We start from the raw sequence: 17,323 nt of genomic DNA, 5'->3' as shown, positions 1-17,323 counted from the left end.
TCCCTGCAGCTGGTCTGTCCCCGCAGCTGGCCTGTCCCCGCAGCTGTCCTGTCCCCTGCAGCTGGCCTGTCCCTGCAGCTGGCCTGTCCCCTGCAGCTGGTCTGTCCCCTGCAGCTGGCCTGTCCCTGCAGCTGGCCTGTCTCTGCAGCTGGTCTGTCCCTGCAGCTGGCCTGTCCCTGCAGCTGGTCTGTCCCTGCAGCCGGCCTGTCCCCGCAGCTGGCCTGTCCCCGCAGCTGGCCTGTCCCCGCAGCTGGCCTGTCCCCGCAGCTGATCTGTCCCTGCAGCTGATCTGTCCCTGCAACTGGCCTGTCCCTGCAGCTGGTCTGTCCCTGCAGCTGGCCTGTCCCTGCTGCTGATCTGTCCCTGCAGCTGGCCTGTCCCTGCAGCTGGCCTGTCCCTGCAGCTGGTCTGTCCCTACATCTGGCCTGTCCCTGCAGCTGGCCTGTCCCTGCAGCTGGCCTGTCCCTGCTGCTGATCTGTCCCTCAGCTGGCCTGTCCCTGCTGCTGATCTGTCCCTCAGCTGGCCTGTCCCTGCTGCTGATCTGTCCCTGCAGCTGGCCTGTCCCTGCAGCTGGCCTGTCCCTGCTGCTGATCTGTCCCTCAGCTGGCCTGTCCCTGCTGCTGATCTGTCCCTCAGCTGGCCTGTCCCTGCTGCTGATCTGTCCCTGCAGCTGGTCTGTCCCTGCAGCTGGCCTGTCCCTGCTGCTGATCTGTCCCTGCAGCTGGCCTGTCCCTGCAGCTGGCCTGTCCCTGCAGCTGGTCTGTCCCTACATCTGGCCTGTCCCTGCAGCTGGCCTGTCCCTGCAGCTGGCCTGTCCCTGCTGCTGATCTGTCCCTCAGCTGGCCTGTCCCTGCTGCTGATCTGTCCCTCAGCTGGCCTGTCCCTGCTGCTGATCTGTCCCTCAGCTGGCCTGTCCCTGCTGCTGATCTGTCCCTGCAGCTGGCCTGTCCCTCAGCTGGCCTGTCCCTGCTGCTGATCTGTCCCTGCAGCTGGCCTGGTCCCCGCAGCTGGCCTGTCCCTACATCTGGCCTGTCCCTGCTGCTGGCCTGTCCCTGCAGCTGGCTTGTCCCTGCAGCCTCATCCCCTGCAGCTGGCCTGTCCCTGCAGCTGGCCTGTCCCTGCAGCCTCATCCCCTGCAGCTGGCCTGTCCCTGCAGCTGGCCTGTCCCTGCAGCTGGCCTGTCCCTGCAGCCTCATCCCCTGCAGCTGGCCTGTCCCTGCAGCTGGCCTGTCCCTGCAGCCTCATCCCCTGCAGCTGGCCTGTCCCTGCAGCTGGCCTGTCCCTGCAGCTGGCCTCGGTGGGGAGCAGAGCTCCCAGAGGAGGGACCAGGCATCAGGGAAGAGCTCCCTGTCCCAGCCGCAGGGCCTGTGCTCCGAGCTCTGGGCCCGGATCCCGCCTGATCATCACTCATCCTAACCCAGTTCTGCTCGCGCCGGTGAGTCAGTCGCACCACCGGGACTTCCCTGCCAGCCAGCGCTGCGTTTTTTTTCCCCATTTGGCAGGGAGAGCGGGACGCAGAAACCGAGCTCTGTCGGGCGGCCCCGTGTGACCCTGCTGGCCACCGCCCCTCTCCGGGGACCAGCATCCGCACCCGTTCAAGGAGGGCTCCTGCTTTGCTCGGTGATGGGCTATTGAATCTATCTGTGTATCCGACAGACAGGGGTGAGCGCCTGCTATGGGTGGAGTCGGGTACAGCGGTCAAGCAAACATGTCCCTCCCCCCCGCCCCCCATGGCTGGTGGGCCAGGTCCGGACGAGATCGGGTGCACACGGTCAAAGGGGTGCTCGCTCCTCAGCTGCTGGGACCCAGGAAGGGAGCAGGCTTGGGACCCTAAATCCTGGGTTCAAGTCTCCCTTCTGCCCTTGTGAGCTGCTGACTTGGGGGTGTGGCTGGACCCTCCTCTGCACTAGGGGGTGGGGGTGGGGGTGGGGTGCTCGCACCCCTTCCTCCAGGTCCCATGATGGCAGCGGTCCCCGGGCTGGGAGCCCCTCGGAATCCCAGTGGCTGAGTGGCTGCCTTCAGCCCAGGGAGCTCTGCCTGGACGCACCTCCCCAGCTCCCCCTGGCCCGGGACACCTGGTCCCTGCGGCCCTCACCCACCGATCCCTTTCCCCCATGGGACCGCGGGACCAGGGGCTGCCCTTCGGGTGTTCAGTGAGATTAAGTCTGCGTAGCTCACAGTGTAGGACACACCCAGACCCTCCACGGGGGTCACCCCTGCTGCCCCCCCCCCCCAAGCAGGGTCACCCTCTCCTGTGCGCCGACCCCTGGGACCTGGTACAGGTGCAGATTCTGATTCTGTGGGGCCGGGGGCTGGGGCGGGAGGCGGTGCCTGTATGAGCCCAGCGACCCGGCACCGAGCAGCAAAGGCCTAGGAACTATGGCGACTGCTTCCCCTTTGTGGCCCTGCGCACAGTAGGTGCTCAGTAAATGTTACAGATGCCCGGGCAGGTGGCTGTTTGACATGGGAGGCCGGCAGCTGGCGTGTCCTTCCTACCGGATCCTGCCCCTGCTGTGAGGACGGAGGGGACCCTGCCCTTTGGGGTGAGGGTTCTCCTGTCTCCTTGGCTGAGACCATTCAGAGGCTCAGCCAGACCCTTCCTCCTGCTTCTCTCTCTCTCTCTCTCTCTCTCTCTCTCTCTCTCTCTCTCTCTTTAAATTGATTTTCAGAGAGAGAGGAAGGGAGAGGTGGAGAGGGAGAAACATTGATGTGAGAGCAAAACATTAATCAGCTGCCTCCAGCATGTCCCCCACTAGGGACTGAGCCTGCAACCCCAGCATGTGCCTGAGAATGGAACAGGCAATCAGCCTGTCAGTGCATGGGGTGATGCCCAACCACTGAGCCACCCTGACCAGGGCATTCCTGCTTCTCTTCATTACCCGGCAGTGCACCTAACCCTAACCCTAACCCTGACCCTGACCCTAATCCTAACCCTATCCCTAACCCTAACCCTGACCCTGACCCTAATCCTAACCCTATCCCTAACCCTAATCCTAACCCTGACCCTAATCCTAATCCTAACCCTGACCCTAATCCTAAGCCTATCCCTAACCCTAACCCTGACCCTGACCCTAATCCTAACCCTATCCCTAACCCTAACCCTGACCCTGACCCTATCCCTAACCCTAACCCTGACCCTATCCCTAACCCTAACCCTAACCCTGACCCTGACCCTGACCGTAATCCTAATCCTAACCCTATCCCTAACCCTAACCCTGACCCTGACCCTATCCCTAACCCTAACCCTGACCCTATCCCTAACCCTAACCCTGACCCTGACCCTGACCGTAATCCTAGCCCTATCCCTAACCCTAACCCTGACCCTGACCCTAATCCTAACCCTATCCCTGACCCTAACCCTGACCCTGACCCTAACCCTGACCCTGACCGTAATCCTAGCCCTATCCCTAACCCTAACCCTGACCCTGACCCTAATCCTAACCCTATCCCTAACCCTAACCCTGACCTGGAGGTGCACCTGGCCCAGGTGTTAGTCCTGACTCGGCCCCTCCCACACTGTGTGGGTCTGGAAAACTGACTTGCATTTTCCAAGCTGCTTTCTTTCTCCTTAAAAGGCTGCCATTTACCCCTCCGAGTTGCCATGGGAACAAGGGGCCGGGACAGTGTGCCAAGTAAGCAAGGGGCCGAGGGTGGGAAATACCTTTTCTATGGTTTAGCCATTTACCCTGAATGCCCTGCCCCCACCCACTCTGACCCAGGTAGTTCCAGAGTCAGGAACCCCGTGGGAGGCACCTCCACCGGGAAGCCTGTCCTGATTTCCCCACCGTGGATCAGGCGTCCTTCCTCGTGCCCCGCGGCACGTTTGTTTCGCCCCTGGCCCAGGACTGGCCTCTATGAGGGTCTGTGTCCCCCGGCTCAGCCCCTGGCTCCCCAAATGAAGAATGAGGGGAGGAAGGAACCTCCCCGAGGAACTCAATCTAGGAGAGCAGAGAAACAGGGAGAAACCAGCCCGCCACCAGCATCCGGGCCCTGACACTTTTGGGGCTCATCAAGAAGCCCCCCAGAAGGAAGCAGGTGCCAGCCCAGTTTCGATTCCAGGTTTCAGGGGGACGTGTCAAGGGGATCGCCGTGCCTTTCTGGTGTGACCCACTCACTTCCCACGCAGGGCCACAAAGAGCTGCCTGGCAATGGCGACTGGATGTTGGCCATCACGCCTTCTGTGCCGACTCAGGGAATCCACATTTGTCAGGCATCACACACACACGCACACACACACACACACACACACGCACACAATAATTGCCCCTTCCCTCCACCTCTATATACGAGGCCCTCTGCATTTCCCAGCCCCACTCAGGCCAAGTTTGGGTCCACCCATGTGCCCACCAAAAGCCCCAGGAGATCAGACACTGAGTCACTTATCTCGAATCCCTGGCCTAACCTGGGACGTGGGACGCAGTAACTGCTCAATTAACATCTGAATAAATGAATGTCGCGTGGTGCCTTTTATGCCCTCTCTTCTCTTGATGAGGCTTCTGCTGATTCGGTTTTCAAAGCCCGTGTCCTGTCCCCTGGCCACGCCCGCAGTCTTGGCTCCTGGGGTGCAGGGCTCCATCCTAAGTGAGCCCCCCCCCCCACCCCACCCGGGGCCCTCGTTGAGGCCTGGAATGTGTGATTGGCATTGATTTTTGTCTTTATGATTTAGGCTGCGATTGATTTTCTCAGGTAGAGGCTTTGCACTTAATGAAGTTGGGGCTGCTCGGCTCCATCCAGACGGGATTATGTGCAAGGACAATTACCTCCCGGTGACAGGCCTCTCGCTCTCGCATCTGCCTAATGCCGGGAACATAGCTCAGTGGCGAGCGGGCTGCGAGAGACGCGGTGGTGACATTCACGGGGCTGCTCGCACTTTCCCGCCGCTGGGGGAAGACCTCGTCGGGAGGACCGCGTTACTGTTATCTTTTCTGTAAACTTGGGGGAAATGCACGGTGTTGCTGGAGAGTAAGAGGGTGAATATTTAATGTAGCAAGGGAATATTCCAGATTGGGTTTCCGTTCGCCGAAGCCGGAGAGCTCGGCACAGACCGGGATTCTGTCAAAGGATCCGAGGGGCTTCCTTGCGATGAGGGGAGGGAACCCCCCCCCCCCCAGGCTCACCTGCCCACATGGCCTTGGGGTGGGGCCCAGAGGGAGAAGGGAGGGGTGAAGTGCAGGTAAGGAGAGTGGGACTGAGGCTGGGGGAGGCAGAGGGCCGCCCCTACCCCCATCATTCCGAACTGAAATGCAAACTGGAGCAGCCAGGCACCCCCAGGATCACACATACATTTGGAAGAGCTGGGGGGCTGTGGACAGAGTGAGAAGGGGGTGCACGTGCGGCAGGGTCGTCCACAGATGAGACGTCCGGGCGTGGCCCCCACCTCGGGCTCTGAGCCTGTGCAGGTGGGGTCACCTGAGCTGCGAATCCGGTCCCCCAGCTCACGGCTGTCACCCACAGCTCAGGCTCCGGGAAATGGAGGTCTTGCCATAGGACTGCTGCCGGACCCTGGGGCCTTGCAGAACCGGGGTCCTCGCCTCCCCGCACCCCACTGCTGCTGTCGGCACCCCGGGCCCCGCACCTGCGAGGGGAGCCCCTTGAAGATGACGCCCCGTGAACAGCATGTTGGGGGCGGGCCCTGCGGTGTTCGCTCCGATTCCGCCGCCGTGTCAGGGGACCCCCAGATGCTGAAGGCGTGCCTCCCGCCGAGCCTCTGGGCTGAGACCTGTTGGGGGACTGGCCCCGGGGCAGGTACGGGGTGGTTTGGGAAGAGGGAGGGAGGGAGGTGGGGTCCGGGGGCCCGTGCATCCAGGGTGGGGAACTGCAAGGATTGGGGCGGGGAGGAGACCGGCGGGTGCCTGGTGGGAAGCGCGCTTGGAGGAAGGAGAGGCCGGAGCGGCCTCAGAGAGACAGCCCACCCCGTGCCTCCCGGATGCGCCCGCACTGCTCCGGGGAGATATGGAAAGCAGGTGGCCGACCTTCCCAGGGCCTGGGACTGACTTCCTGGGGGGCCGTGGCACTTCGGGAGTTAAACTGGGGAGCAAACCAGGCCCTGCTGGTCACCCCGGAGTGTCCTGTTGTTCTCACCGAGGAGGAGCAGGGGGTAGGGGGTCCCCAGCCATCGACGCTCCTCCCACCGTCTCTCTCCCAGGCTCCGGCCCCACAGCTTCCCAACAGCCACCGTTTGTTCGCTTGCGGAGTGTCTGCCTCTCGCCCGGCTCCGGGTCATGAACTCCTGGGAAGCGGGACGTGTCACGGTCAATTGTGCGGAACCCCAGCAGAAGCGGGCCCGGGCGCCCTCCCGCCCCTCGGGGGACCGGCTATCAGAGGCGCCACAGACGGTTCCTTATCTGACTCCCGCTCCACCCCCATCAGGACGCCCCCCCGCCTGGGAGCGGTCCTGGGGGGAGCGGGTTTGGGATGTGCCGCTGAGGACTCATCAAGCCTCATCAAGCCTCATGGTGAATCGTCAGCATCAGAAAGACTCCCCTGCCGCTGCCTGCTGGGAAGATGGGGCCCCCATCACTGTCCCTGATGCTCCTCCGTGTCTGTGTTAGACCTGAAGGGCCAGCACCTGAGCGGCTGGTCCGGGCCGGGGTGCGGGGAGCAGCAGCCGCGGGGGAGGCGGGATCCACGCAGAGACAGGGATCCTCAGGTGCCCGCCTTCGTCTCCTTCATGCGGCAGTTTGCAGAAGGGGCGCGCACTGTTACCCCGACTTCATCGCCGTGAGCTTCCTGCCGTCTTCTCGGTGTTGGGCAAACAGCAGCCTCGCCGGGCGCAGCCTGCGACCCTGAGCGAGTGTGCAGAGCGATGCGACATTGGCCCACACGGACCCGAAGCTCTAAATGGCAACAGTGTCTGCGGGCGCCTGCTTGAACCCGACCCCACTGGGTCCCTGGACAGCGGCCAGTGCGGGGCCGTGCTCCGCAGGCCTGAGGCCACAGGTCGAAGCCCTGGACGGAGTCAGGGGCGTGGCCCCGGGCATTCAGCCGTTGCTGCCCCCTCCCTCGGGGCTCCATGGTGGGTTTGTGCGACCCACAGCCCACGGCAGAACCCGCCCAGATTGGGTTTCAGAGCCATCACTCCAGCCCTGTCTGTGTGGCTGGCGCAGTTGGTTGGAGCGTCATCCTATGCACTGAAGGGTCTCGGGTGTGAGTCCTGGTCACGGCACAGGCCCAGGTTACGGCTCCATCCCAGGGCAGGGGCACACAGGAGGCAGCTAATGGATGTTTCTCTCTCTCTCTCTCTCTCTCTCTCTCTCTCTCTCTCTCTCTCTGTCTGTCTCTCTCACATCATTAAGAAACATGTTCTCTGGTGAGGATTAAAAACAAACAAGAAACCATTGCTCTGTCTTAGGGGCCCTCATGCTCGCTGTCTCTCTCTCTTCCTCTCTCTCTTCCTCTCTCCAGAGCCCTGGGGGTCTTGTGCTTCTGGAGGTGGTCCTTGCCTGTACCCTGACTTCCGTTTGCAGGGCAGCTCTGAGCAGGTTGGTCCCATCTGTCCCCTCTCTCTCCTCCCTCTCTGCGAAAGAGAGAGCGATGATCAGAGAAAAGAAGCTGAAGACGCTGCCATGTGGGCCTCAGGCAAGGAGCGGGGCTCCCCAGCTGTCCAGCCCCGGGAGGAGCAGACCTGGCCCCATGGCCCCCGCTGTGCAGACCTGGCCCCCACCCCCCACCCCACCGCCCGCCCTGCAGAGTGAACAAGCCAGAGTGGCTCCCGCCCCACAGCAGCCCCTTAGGCTCACAGGAAGCCCGTTACTTACCAAGCAATTTGCTCCGAAGGCTGCGTTGAGATTAAAATGGTAATTATCCTTTGAAGGACTGTGATTCTTCCCTAAACTCAGGGGCGGCGGTGGAGCTGTGACCGGCTGCGCCGCGCACAACGGGCTGGATCCACGCGCCCGCGGCCGGGACAAGCGTGCAATTTCCAGACACGGAGGTCGTTCTCCTCCCGCTGGCTCTCCTGTGCATGTGCGCCGTGGCCTCTAATGGGACGGCTCCTCGGGAAGCTTGCACGGTGCATCTGGGGGTGTTAACCCCTCATTTCTTCGCTCTTAAAAGGTTTGCATTTCCTGCTGCTACGGTAAGAGCTGCGGGTGTGGGGACGGAGCCGTGCCCGCTGGACAGGGGAGAGGACGCTCCGGGGCCATGATGCTAACTCGGGGTTCTGGTCACCAATGCCAACCCGTGTGGGGCAGGAGGGGTTCCCCACAGGACACGCAAGCCTGCTGGGTGCTCTACAATTCTACTCAGCCCCACTCTCCACCTGAGGTACCCCCGACCCCAGGCAGGGCTCAGGCCCCCGGGCCGCCCCCACTGCCAACGCCAGCCCCAGGCCAGGTGCCACCTGCACTGGCTGTGAGTCCGAGGTCCACGGCCCCTCCGGCCCCGTTCATCTGCCAGGAAGGCCTAAGAACGCAGGACACCCACTTGCTCACCGGGTTACCAGTTCACGACCGAGGACACAGAAAGACAAGTCAGCAGCCCGAGGATGCGGGACGGGTGAGGCCCCGAGGCAGGAGCTGTGGTCCCCGGGAGGTCTGAGCCCAGGGCAGCAGGGGGAGCCCCCACCCCAAAGCTCTCCACCCCATCCTTTCCAGTGGCTTCATCACACAGCACGACTGCTTAACTCACAGGCCGTCATGATGGGTTCAACCTACTGCCCCTCTCCCCTCCCTGGAAGCCCGGGGGCGGGGGTGGGGGGTGGGGTGGGACTAATTACCTGGTTGTTGCCCTGGCAACCAGCCCCCTCCTCGTTAGCATCAACTCGGGTGTGGTGGGCAGAGACTTGTAATTTGTAGCGAGACCTCGGCCTCCTTCTTAGGGCTCTAAGGGCTTCCAGGAATGAGGCCAAGAGACAAATTATCACAGAAGGGGTGTTCCCGTCGCCCGGCCGCTCAGGACACCCCAGGGGTCTTGGGCGCTGTGACCAGGAGCTATTGATGGAGACTGATCACGTGCGAAATCGGTTCTGGGCACTTGAATGAGCCAATGTGTTTCCCATCAGTCAGAGCATTGGAGCACCTGGCGGAGGCGCCCGCATGGGGGGCCGTGGAGACGTGGTGCTGAGGGGGGGAAGCGACGGGAAGGGGACACCGTGATGTCGACTCAGATGGCTCGTCCGCCCGCAGAGGGGACCGCGGCAGGTGCTCACCACGGCTGGGCGAGGCGTGACGCTCAGCGGGTCCAGGGCCCCTTTCGAGGCGATGGGATGACCTCGGTGTGAGCTAGTGGTGGTGCCTCGAGCACGGAATGACCCTGAATGACCTCCTAAGGTAATGGTTGCTACCTTTGTGTCATGCGAATTTTGCCTCAATTGAAAATAGCTAAGATTTGGCCCTGGCTGGTGTGACTCAGTGGATAGAGAGTTGGCCTGTGGACTGAAGGGTCCCTGGTTCGATTCTGGTCAAGGGCACAAGCCTGGGTTGTGGGCTCAATCCCCAGCAGGAGACATGAAGGAGGCAGCGATCAATGATTCTCTCTCATCATTGATGTTTCTATCTCTCACCCCTCTCCTTTCCTCTCTGGAGTAAAAAAAAAAAAAAAATTGCTAAGATTTGGAAACAGCCCGAGTGCCCATCAGCAGACGAGTGGATGAAAAGCCGTGGGACATCTACACAATGGAATACTACGCCGCTGTAAACAAGAGGGCTCCCTTACCCTCGGGGCAGCATGGAGGGACCTGGAGACTATTATGCTGAGTGAAATAAGCCAGCCAGAGAAAGACAAATATCACGTGATCGCACGCATCTGTGGAATCTAATGAACAAAGTGAATTGACCAACGAAGTACGACCGGAAGCCTGGAGGCATGGAACAGACAAACGGACCTCCCTGTGGGGGTGGGGGCCGAGCAGAGAGAAACCAGAGAACTGATATACTTTCAGGCACAGCCCACGGCCTCGGGCGTCGGGTGGTGAAGGCCTGGAGGTGGGGAGAGCGCTAGGGCGGGGAGAAGAGGCTGTTCCACGGACAAGGCTCGGTCCTGACATAAGCGTCCGGCCGGATGGCGACCCTAGGCCCGGGGGCGGCGGCGGAGGACAGCGGACTTCATCCGAGGTGCCTGGCCCTGCCCATTGGGCAAACGGCAGCCTGTTCCGGTCCAGAATTGAGGATCTGCGCTCAGCAGGGCGGCTGGAGCAGAAACACGTGGGGTTCCCTGGGGCCCAGCCAGGCCCGACGTCGCCCTGCGGTCACTGTTTCCAGGGCGGGATTTCTGCTCCGCTCGGTTCATTCCGGAGCCGGATGTCCTCCTGGAGAGCTGTCGCCTCGTCCAGGCCGGTGTCGTTTAGCTGCTCCGTGGCCCCACATCAAAGGGAGCCCTCGACTCCAGGGGGACAGTCCCGTCCCCACTCCTCACCTGCGGGATCGCCCCCCGAGTGCCGGCCGCACAGCGCTTCCGAATGGCGCCCCTTCAGCGCTGGGCGTCCCCCACGCAGACGCATCCACACCCGCGTCCACGCGGCCGCCTCTCCCACGGGCCTCCCGCGGATATTTACACGGACACGCACAGCGTTCGCTGGCGCCGCCGCTCCCACTCCATTCAGGAGACGGTCCCTGCAGCGTCCTGGTTGCTGAGCGGGTGCCATTCACGCCTGGCGAGTCACGGCGCCTTCCTGCACCATCATGCGACCATGGCTCAGGCAGCTGCAGCGCCCAGCCTCCCGCCCCCAGAGGCCGAGGGGAACACGCCTCTCACCGGGACACCGTGATGGGCATCGCCCGTGAGAGCCAGCCCCCCGAGAGGAGCCGCCGCGTCCCTCGGCCCCCACAATCCCAGCTTCTCGCTCCCGTGGCTTGAACAGCAGTGACGGGAACATTCCACTTGGGAAAATGCATTCATTAGAGATTTAGGAATGTATAGATATTTCATTGATGTCAGGGAGGAAGGGAGAGGGAGAGAGAGAAACATCAATGATGAGAGAGAATCATGGATCGGCTGCCTTCATGCCCCCCACTGGGGATGGAGCCCGCAACCCAGGCAAGTGCCCTGACCGGGAATCGAACCCTGACCTCCTGGCTCATAGGCCGACGCTCACCACTGAGAACACCTCTGGGTCTTTCTAGAGATTTTTCAGGTTTGTCCACCCACTGCCTGTCTCAGCTCCTCGAGGGACCGTGCACATGCCAGCGCCTCAATGTCCCTGCTCCTGGGCCGCTCCCCGGGGAGGGGTGGCCGGCTGTGGGCACTGACCCCAGACCCGAGCAAGGCTGCTGGTCGTCCCACTGTGTGCCCGGACTCCCCCCGCCAGCACCTGCTGGAGGCCCGCGGGGGACGGGAAGGTACTTACACACGATGCCAGCGGGTGGCGAGTGCTCCAGCCAGGCCTGTGGCGTCGCTGTCCCTCCTGTGGCTGGAATGTCGCCTGCAGGGCCGTAGGACGCAGGTCACGGGGGCTGCCACGTCCTGGGCTTGGGGCGGGCGCTGTGCTCTCGGGCCCTCGGTGGCCGGTGGGTGATTGGATCTAGTTATTCTGATCAGTGTTCTTGTCATCGCCCTGTCACTCACGGTTCATGGTGGGTTAGAGGAGGGGGCGGAGCTCCCACAAAGGTGGGGGCAGAGGGTGCAGGGGAGGCCAGGGCGCTCTCGGTGGGCGTCTGGGGGGTCTGCAGGGGGGGGGGCACTCCAGCGGCCTCCAATGGGGGAGGGCGGTGACGGTGTGATGAGTTGATGGTGGAAGTGGCGTAGTTTTCAGGCTTCTTATGTCTGAACTCATTCATGTCTCCTCTCCCCCGACACATATATGTGTGAAGCTGGCTTCACATACAGTTGGAAGGAATAACAGGGGCTCAGAATGTCCTGCAGACACTGGCCGTCCTGCCCAGAACTTCACCTCTGAGCAGGCCTCTTGGGAGGAGAAGCACGGCCCAGGCCACGGAGTGAACACGGTTCATCCCTCTACGGGGACCCCCTGCTCCCCATGTGCTCGAGCCGCAGGGCACTAGATGCCCCACTTCCCCTCACTCCACCCCTGTGAATGGCCGGGTCCTGTTTAGAGGTGTGACCCTCTGGGGCCTGGGCTCGGGGATGAACAGAGGCCCCAGGGGAGCCGGACGCTCACCTCACCCCCGAGGGGAGCCGGCGTCCAGCGGGGCTTCCAGGGCAGCCCAGGGCAGCCCGGCTGACCAGTTCCTCGCTGTCCTCACCCCCACCTCCCGCTGAACGTGCCTGGGGCTGTCCTTGTCTCCTCTCCCGTAGCCGGGGCCTGGGCCTCCTCTGGCTTTGTTTGTGGGGAGCACTTCAGGCTGAGTGGACGGTGCACAAGGCAGGTCCTCATCCCTGGGACCCTCAGCTGGGGGCATCCAAAGGGGCTGAGCAGGCAGGATGGGCGGGGCTGAGCCAGAAGGATGGACTGGGCTGAGCTGGCAGGATGGGAGGGGCTCTCCTGCTACCCAGCAGCCTGGAGGGCGGCCCTGGGGGCGGGGAAGGGACAGGGGCCGGGAGGAGACCCAAGGCACCGGCTTGTGTTCCCTGAGTCACTCATCCTGGTGATGGCACCTCCCGGGCCCAGGTAGCTGTGAGCCCGGAGGCTCTGCGTGTGCCACCTGCGGGAGGAGGTGGGTGTCGCTCACCTGCCATCTGGCGTCTCTGCTGTTGGGCGAATGGCCTGCTGGCAGGTGGAACTGCGAGAGGCCCCAGAGCGGTGTTTGCGCTGGAGGCCGCGCACCTGCTCTGTTCTCCGTGTTCCTGCCGAACAAATATTTACGCAGCCTGTTGGGTGCCCAGGCCCGGCTCCAGGTGCTGGGGGGAATGAGCCAGCCAGAGCGCCGGTGCCCACGGAGCGTCCATTGTGGTTGAGGGACGGGTGGTGGTGTAGGAAAATGCCCGCATGGGAGGTGTTTTGAACAAAATGGAAAGGACACTGTGATAGAAGGGCGGAGGGGGAAGGTCAGGGTGGCCGCTGAGGTGGGGACAACTGAGCTGAGACCTGAATGCCAAGAAGGAAGCAGCCAGGCAGCGGGGAGAGTAGGTGCAAAGGCCCTGGGGCAGGAATGAGCTTCGTGTGTTGGAGGAACCCAGGGAGGCCGGCCTGGCTCCCGTGCAGTGAAGGAGGGAGGCAGGAGGAAAAGAGGGTAAGAGAGTTGGGGCCGACCTGTGGGCCCTGTGAGTTGGCTGGAGAGTTTGGGGGTTTGGGACAACAGGAAGCCAACAGGTTCAGTCCCAGGGGCAGGATGAGCCGATTCCCTTTTCAGGGGCTCACGGGGCTGCTGTGAGGCGAATGCAGAGCCTCGGGTCCATCCTTACGCCCACCCCCAGCTGGTCCGGGGGCAGCATCTCTCCGGCCTCTCCCGGCTCCTTCCCAGCCGCCTACCTGATCTCTCGCTGCCGCGCTTGCCTCCCTCGGGACGAGTTGTAACCCAGAAGTCAGGTACCACCCTCATCCCTCGTCTCCGACCCCGAGAGAGAAGCGGCCATGGGGCGTGGGGTCACTCGCCTGCTGGGGACGGGACAGTCGATGTCGCCGTCCGCTGCACTGGCCCGCGGCCCCCGAGGTGCGCTCACGGCCGGCCATACTCCCCGCTCTCACGCATGGCTGATGAGGGCGCTGGGCTCGGCGGGGGTGTCTGGAAGCCGGGTTCCTGCCTGTGCATGTTCCACTCACCACCAGCCGGGGTGCGTCCCGGGCCCCGGGCATCGCTTACTCTGGATGGGTCTTCCATGGGGTCTCCCTGTTGCAGTCCGGCCACAGGCTTCGCTCTCCCGAGTCCTGCGTGGGCCTCCCCCCGAGGTGAGGCAGGAGAGCTGCCAGCCTGTTTCCGGGACCGGCCACTGAGACAGTCCCCCCCCCCCCCCCCCATCAACCCCACCTCCCTCCACCCCCGCCCGCGGCTGCTTTCAATATTCTCCGGGACGGATGGCACTTTCACTGCATTCCGCCTGGCCCTTCCGACCAGATTCCAATTTACTTGCTGGATTTTCTTATTTCCTCTCGACGCCGACGCACGAGGCTGTTTTATCACCAGGAGATTGTAATCTTCATGCAGAGGCTCCTCACAGTTTCTCATTTTCTGTGTTTCCTTTGCGTTTCAGCCGACAGGCACGTAACACCTGTGAGAGGCGCCGGGCGTCCCTGGGCCGCTGGTTGAATTATGCAAGGCGCTCCTTTCCTATTCACTCTGTGTCGGCCCGGGTGCTTCTTCCCAGAGGCCTGGCTCAGCGGGCAGGCTGGGAGCCTACTGCCCGTGGAGTGCCGGTGAGCTTAGGGGGGACCCCGGGGGCGGCAGGGGTGCTGCGGGACAAGTTCACGGCCCGTGAGGCCACAGAACACGCACAGGACCTGAGATCATGGGCGCTGGCACACGGTCCAGTCGGCCAGTGGGGTGCTGGGAGGAGGGTTCCCAGCCACAGTGGAGGCAGCAGCAGCTCAGGGATGGGGAATTCTCAGAGCTGTGGGCCATTGAGATCGGTTCATTCATTTAACTAACAGGTGCATGCTGGACACTGTTCTCTGTGATGAGAATATAAGGAGGGAAGCACTCATTTATCCATGTACCATCCATCCATCCATCCATCAACTAGCCACCTGTCCATCCATCCATCCACCAGTCCATTCATTCATTCATCCATCCATCCACCCACCCACTCACCCACCTACCTATCCACCCACCCACCTACTCATCCATCCATCCATCCATCCATCCATCCATCCATCCACCTGTCCATTTATTCATCCATCCACCCACCTACCTATCCATCCATCCATCCACCACCCTTTCATTTATCCACCCATTCATTCATCCTCTCATCCATCATTCATCTTCCATCTCTCCATCCATCCATGAGCACCTATATGTTAAGCATTTTTTTTAGGTACCAGGGCTTTAGCAATACAAAACAAACAAACAAACAAGAAAACAGTCCCTACCCTCCTTGAGCTTTCCATCTTTCTGGGCAAGACAAACGAGGTTAACGTGTAAGACGACAAAGTTGGAGTTCAAAGGACACGAGCCTCCCTCAAACACAGAGATAAAGTAGACGGTGGTAACTCCGGTGGTGGCTGAGGGTGCAAGTGGACTGTTTCCCAATAAAGGGCCGCCATGAGCTGGCATCAGCAGGTGACTCAGTCCACACCCCGCAGGGGTGAAAGGTGTCTTCAAATGTCTGTGTAAGGCAGGACTGGCCACAGTCCACCTCTTGAATGACCTCGACCAGGCCTTGAGGCCCAGTGGCCGTGTCTGTCACCAGGACACAGACAGAATGAGTCACCGCTGGCCCGCAATCCGCCAGCCTGGGGGCGGGGCTCAGCAGGCTCCCTCTTCCCTTCCGTGGCTGCACAAATCAATAAAAGATTAGACTCGGCGCGTGTCATTGCCACTGATTGATTTCGAAATTTCAAAGGATGTTAATTTTAAGACGGCGGTGTTGGGGACATTTCATTAGATCCCATTAGAACATTGAGAGCATCAAGTATTTTAATCTGGGGACTGAATTATTTAGGGTCTGACCATTGACAGGGCTCATGAAATATGCGTCCTCCTGCTTTGGGGGCTCCATATCTGGCCATGGGCATTTTTCATCATCAGGGAGAGAGCCCGTCTATGAGGGCCATTAAAGTGTTCTATTACTGATGATCTATAAAGGGAAAGCACACCCATCAGACCCGACCGGGCACCCGGCACGTCGGGGGTGTCATCAATCTTCATGGCCTGTTCCCAAATCGCAGGGCTGTTAAAATCAAACTTCCAGTTTGGGGGAGAGAGAGAACTTCATTCTCGGTGATGGCTAGCGAGTGGGGACATTGAAGTCTTGCTGGCTGGACCTTAGGGTTGTGCCGCATGCTCTCTGAGACGCAGGCTGTTTCATTTCATAGCAGGTTGTCCCCTTGGCCAAACCCTGTCCTCCTGGCTGGTGTCACGTCTCTTTGGAACAGGCTCTGTGTGTCTTTATTCCTGCTCACAGCTCCTTCGTGAGCAGAACCTGGGAACCAGAGCCTTGGTCTCAGCTCTTACAGGCATTTAAGACCAATGTGTTGAATGGGTGCATTCTACCAAGTAGAGGTTTTATGAAGACTTCATCAGCCATGGCTTGTGCATGCTTTCCAGAGAGCGCTGGGTGCCATCAGAGCCCCGGGTGCCATCAGAGAGTCCTGGGTGCCATCAGAGCCCTGGGTGCCATCAGAGCCCTGGGTGCCAACAGAGAGCCCTGGTGCCATCAGAGAGCCCTGGGTACCATCAGAGCCCTGGTGCCATCAGAGAGCCCTGGGTGCCATCAGAGAGCCCTGGGTGCCATCAGAGAGCCCTGGGTGCCATCAGAGAGCCCTGGGTGCCATCAGAGCCCTGGGTGCCATCAGAGAGCCCTGGTGCCATCAGAGAGCCCTGGGTGCCATCAGAGAGCCCTGGGTGCCATCAGAGCCCTGGGTGCCATCAGAGCCCTGGGTGCCAACAGAGAGCCCTGGGTGCCATCAGAGCCCTGGGAGCCATCAGAGAACCCTGGGTGCCATCAGAGAGCCCTGGGTGCCATCAGAGCCCTGGGTGCCAACAGAGAGCCCTGGGTGCCATCAGAGCCCTGGGTGCCATCAGAGAACCCTGGGTGTCATGGAGAGCCTTGGGTGCCACCAAAGCCCTGGGTGCCATCAGAGCCCTGGGTGTCATTGAAGTGCCTTGGGTGCTACCGGCTGGTGGCATGGAAGACACAGGTCTGTCTCCCCAGGGCCTTGGCTGGTGGTCTTGCCGAGAGGGAGGCTGAGGGGGCAGGTGTGGCACAGTCGTCTCCATGCTGTTGTGGTGACTTCCAGGAACAGGGGATTGATGGCTGCTGTCACTAGACTGGAACCCGTGGGTCAAGCCTCATTTCCCGGTGAAGGGATTGGACCCTGGAAAGGCCTTTGTCAACGTCAGAGTGAGCACAGCCGCCACCTGCGGGTCTGGTCTGTGGAGCAGCGGCGGGTGGAGGTGGGGGAACCGGAACAGCCACTGTGTGAGCGGAGGTGGCTTCACCTCTCTGAGCCTCCCTTCTACTCCCTCCTCATCGGACGAGCGTACCTGCCACCTCCCGGGAGACTTCCGGGACCACCCAACCTGCACGGGGGTACGGCATCCATGCCCACCCGGTTTTATGTATCGTCCGACCCGCCATGACACGTAGGAGGGTCTGAAGTCAGCGCTCACGACGAGTTCGCATCCTCCCCACTGCGACGCGAACTCCAAGTGTCCGGCACCGTGTGCCTCGGTGAATGGCGGGTCCCTCGTGTCCGTGACAGCGCCGGGCACACAGCAGGCCCCCAGGGAGGGTGCTCTAGTGAGGAGAGTGACGGGGGCTCCGGGCCTCACTCACTCACGAGAGCAGGTGGGGCCCTCCACACGGTGCGGGAGGGGGGCCCGGTCTTGC

This window comes from Myotis nattereri (genome assembly GCF_964212035.1).
Source record: "Myotis nattereri genome assembly, chromosome: 3".
Taxonomy (NCBI): domain Eukaryota; kingdom Metazoa; phylum Chordata; class Mammalia; order Chiroptera; family Vespertilionidae; genus Myotis; species Myotis nattereri.
The sequence above is the reverse complement of the archived record's forward strand: the minus strand, read 5'-3'. Positions refer to the sequence as shown.